Genomic DNA, 4696 nt, shown 5'->3' with positions numbered 1-4696 from the left:
TGAGTTTTCCTATCATGATCTTAACCTCCCCTCTTGCTCAGGTAATCCCTCCTCCCTTCAACTGAACTCCCAGATCTCAGCCCAATACTTGGCTGTGGATCCCTGCATCTACTTCCATCACTTACTGGATGAAGGCTCTGTGATGATAATTAAGGAGGTCACCAATCTGATTACAGGGGAAGTCCAGTTCAGGTACCCACTCCACTATTGCTAGGAGTCTTAGCTGGGGTCATCTTTGTGGGTTCCTGGGAGTTTTCCTGGCACCAAGTTTCTCCCTAAACCCATAATGACCCCCTCTATCATTACTCTCCTCCTCCATCCCACGTCCAATTTGATCATATTGATCCCTCATGTTCCTATCCTCTATCCCTTCTTTTCTGCGCTCCCCACCCCCAGTTTACCTAGGGCATATCATCTATTTCTTCCTCCCAGGGAGATACATGTGTCCCTCTTAGGGTCCTAGCTTATCTGTGGAGTGAAGATTATATCCTGGTTATCCTTTGCTTTACATCTAATATCCACTTATGAAGGAGTACATACTGTATTTGTCTTTCTGGGTCTGAATTACCACCTCAAGATGATGTTTTCTTTTCTATTGCCATTCATTTACCTGAAAATTTTATGGTGTCATTATAATTTTACAACAGAGCAATACTTCATTATGTAAATGTACCACATTTTCTTTTTCCATTCTTTGGTGGAGGGGCATCTAGGTTGTTTCCATGTTATGGCTATTGCAAATGATGCTGCTATGAACATTGTTGAGCAAGTGTCCTTGTGATTGAGCATCCTTTGGGTATATGCCCAGGAATGATATCACTGGGTCTTGAGGTACATTGATTCCCAATTTTCTTTTTTTTTTCTTTAAAAAAATACCAATACAAATTCCCACTTCCTTCCCTTCACCTCCTACTCCCTCCACATACTGCCCTCTAATCTTAAGAGAGGGCAAAGCACCCTTCCCTGTGTAAAGTCCAAGGTTCTCCCCACTACATCTAGGTTGAGCAAGGTATACATCTAAAGAGAATAGGAACCCAAAAAGCCAGTGCATTCAGTCGAGACAAATCCCAGTGCCGTTGTCATTGGCCACACAGTCTGCCTCAAGTGTCAACCACATTCAGAGGGACTAATTTGATCCCATGATCATACATTCCCAGTCCAGTTGGAGTTGGTGAACTCCCATTATCTCAGGCACATTGTCTTAACAGGTGAATCTTTCATGGTCTTTACCTCCTTGCTCATAATGTCTCTCCTTCCACTCTTTTACTGGACCTTGGGAGCTCAGTTCAGTGCTCTGATGTGTTTCTCTGCCTCTGTTTCCATCTGTTGTTGTTCTATGGTGATATTTAAGAAAATCAACAGTCTGACTACAGGACAAGGTTAGTTCGGGCAACCTCTCCTCTATTGCTTAGGGTCTTAGCTGGGGTCATCCTTGTGGATTCCTGGGGATTTTTCTAGAGCCAGGTTTCTCACTAACCCCAAAAAGGTTCCCTCAATCAAGATATGTCTTTCCTAGCTCTCATATCTGTCCTTTCTCCATCTCAACTATCCCATTTCCTCAAGCTCTCTCCAACCCTTCCCTTTTCCCCTCCTCTTCCCCTTCTTCCCTTCCTTCTGCCCCTGACCCCATGCTCCCAAATTATGTCAGGCAGTCTTGTCTGATTCCAATTTCCAGGTGAATCTATATATGTTTTTCCTTGGGTTCACCTTATTAGTTAGTTTCTCTAGGATCATGAACTATAGACTCAACGTCCTTTGTTTATGGCTAGAATCCACTTATGAGTGAGTACATACCATATTCATTTTTTGGGTCTGGGTTACCTCACTCAGGATAGTGTTTTCTAATTCCATCCATTTGCATGCAAAATTCAAGATGTCAATGTTTTTTACCGCTAAGTAGTACTCTAATGTATAGATGTGCCACAATTTCTTTATCCATTCTTCTGTTGAGGGGCATCTAGGTTGTTTCCAAGTTCTGGCTATTACAAATAATGCTGCTATGAAAATAGTTGAACAAATGCTTTTGTAGTATGATTGAGCATCTTTTGTGTATATTAGCAAGAGTGGTATTGCTGTATCCTGAGGTAGGTATATTTCCAATTTTCTGAGAAACCACTATGCTGATCTCCAAAGTGGCTGAAAGAGTTTACACTCCCACCATCAGTGGAGGTGTGTTCCCCTTACTCCACATCCTGTGCAGCTTGAGCTGTCATCAGTGTTTTTGTTCTTAGCCGTTCTGACAGGTATAATATGGTATCTCAGAATTGTTTTTATTTGCATTTATCTGCCAGCTAAGGATATTGAACAATTATTTAAGTGTATCTTGGTCATTCGAGATGTTGAGAATTTTCTGTTTAAATCTCTACCCCATTTTTAAAATGGGATTGATTGATATTTTGATATCTAGTTTCTTGAATTCTTTATATATTTTGGATATTAGTTCTCTGGCTGATGTGGGATTAGTGAAGATTTTTTTCCCATTATGTACATAGTCATTTTGTATTATTGGCCCTGTCCTTTGCCTTACAGAAGCTTTTCAGTTTCAGGAGGTCTCATTTATTAATTGTCAATCTCAGTGTCTGTGCTCCTGGTGTTATATTCAGGAAGTAGTCTTCTGTGCCAGTGTGTTCAAGGCTACTTCTCACTTTCTTTTCTAGCAGGTTCAATGTAATTGGATTTATGCTGAGGTCTTTAATTCACTTGGACTTGAGTTTTGTGCAGGGTGACAGATATGAATCTGTTTGCGATCTTCTTCATGCCACCATCTAGTTACGCCAGCACCATTTGTTGAAGATGTTTTCTCTTTTCCATTGTATACTTTTGGATTCTTTATTGACAATCAGGTGTTCATGGGTGTGTGGATTTATGTCAGAATCTTTGATTTGATTTCATTGATCTACGTGTCAGTTTTTATGTCAAACTTTTTATTACTACAGTTCTATAGTCGAGCTTGAAATCAGGAGTGGTGATGCCTCTGGAAGTTTCTTTGTTGTGCTGGACTGCTTTAGCTATCCTGGTTTTCTTGTTTCCCATATGAAGTTGAGTAGTGTTGTGTTGATGTCTGTGAAGAATTGTATTAGATTTTGGTGAGAATTGCATTGAATCTGTAGATTGCTTTTGGTAAGAATACTATTTTTACTATGTTAATCCTACTGAACCATGAGCATGGAAGATCTTTCCATTTTCTGATCTCTTCCCCAATTTCTTTCCTCAAAGACTTAAAATTCTTGTCATATATGTCTTTTACTTGTTTGGTTAGAGTCAATCCGAGATATTTTTATATAAGTTGTGGCTATTTTAATGGGTGTTTGTTGTTCCTCTAATTTCTTTCTCAGCCTGTTTATCATTTATATATAGGGAGGCCACTGCTCTGGGACAATGATCTGTACCCTGTCACTTGTATTTTAAAAAATACTGATTGGCCAGCAGCCAGGCAGGAAGTATAGGTGGGGCAACCAGGTAGGAAGTAGAGGCAGGACAACAAGAATTCTGGGAAGAGGGAATTTTCAGTTTGCAGTTGTCACCCAGACAGAGAGGAAGCCAGACACAGAGCAAGCAAGATGTGATTGCCCCACCAAAAAAGTTACCAAGCCACGTGGCTAACACAGTCAAGCATAATGGGATAATATAAGTTATAAGAGATAATAAGAAGCCTGAGATATTAGGCCAATCAGTTTATGATTAATGTAGGCCTCTGTGTGTTTATTTGGGACTGAACAACTGTGGGATCAGGCAGGTCAGAAACCTCGATCAACAGGCTAATGATTTTCTTTAGTTTCTTTAATATTTAGCTACACCACTGAAGGTGTTTATCACTTGTTGGAGTTCCCTAGCAGAATTTTTGGGATCACTTATGTATTCTCTCATATCATCTGCAAATAGTGGAAGTTTTACTTCTCTATTTCCAAATTGTATCCCCTTGATCTAGTTTTGTTGCCTTAGAAAAATATAAAACATTTTATGAATTTGTGAGTCATCCTTGCACACATCCTTACAGAATCTTCTTTGTAACATTCCAATTTTAGTATGTGTGCTGTTGAAGCAAGCATGAGAACCAATTCTTGCAGACTGTCATATATAACTTCCATGTGCTGGTCAGAGCATGCACAAATGCTCAATAAATACTTGTAAAATGAATGTTATTTAAAAATATTATTTGACACCAATGAAACAATTAACCAACCAAAAGCCTTCAAATCTTTGAAATAATTTAAAATGTGCCTGAATATTAAATAGGGTTTTGAGAAATCTTTCTTACTCTTACTGGCATAGGGAAAGTCTGGGGAGAGACAACTTTGAGAGTAACAGAAGCGATCTCACCTCAGTTGTTCAGAGTTTAGTGGCTATATCTTCTGGGGATTGCCTTGATTGCTGATTAATTTAGTAGGGCCCAGCCCACAGTTGGTGGTTCCATGCTCATGGAGGTGATCCTGGAAACCTGACTGAGCATGAGCCAGAGGGAGCAAGTCCTCTCCCTTGCATCATTCTTTCCTTCCATCTGCATCTGTTCCTGCCTTGAGTTCTCACCTTGACTTCTCTTTTTTTCACATTTAATGTATCTTTATTATATCTAGAATAAAAATAATACTAGTGAATGTAAATTTTTGTCTTAGTAACTTTAAGATTTTTTATTTATTTATTTATTTATATTTTTAAAAATTTATTTATTTATTAAAAATTTCCACCTCCTCCCCAC

The 4696-nt window shown here is 39.1% G+C and overlaps 1 non-coding gene across 1 annotated transcript; it reads right to left on the bottom strand.

Annotated features, from left to right (window-relative positions):
* Nucleotides 1-3942: 3942 nt before the first annotated feature.
* Nucleotides 3943-4049, bottom strand: LOC125409840 (U6 spliceosomal RNA). Its single transcript, XR_007234898.2, has one exon. It is a non-coding gene; the product is annotated as a U6 spliceosomal RNA (small nuclear RNA).
* Between the last annotated feature and the right edge of the window lie 647 nt (nucleotides 4050-4696).

This window comes from Myodes glareolus, chromosome 25, assembly GCF_982192425.1.
Source record: "Myodes glareolus chromosome 25, mMyoGla1.1, whole genome shotgun sequence".
NCBI classification, from domain to species: domain Eukaryota; kingdom Metazoa; phylum Chordata; class Mammalia; order Rodentia; family Cricetidae; genus Myodes; species Myodes glareolus.
The sequence above is the reverse complement of the archived record's forward strand: the minus strand, read 5'-3'. Positions and strand labels throughout refer to the sequence as shown.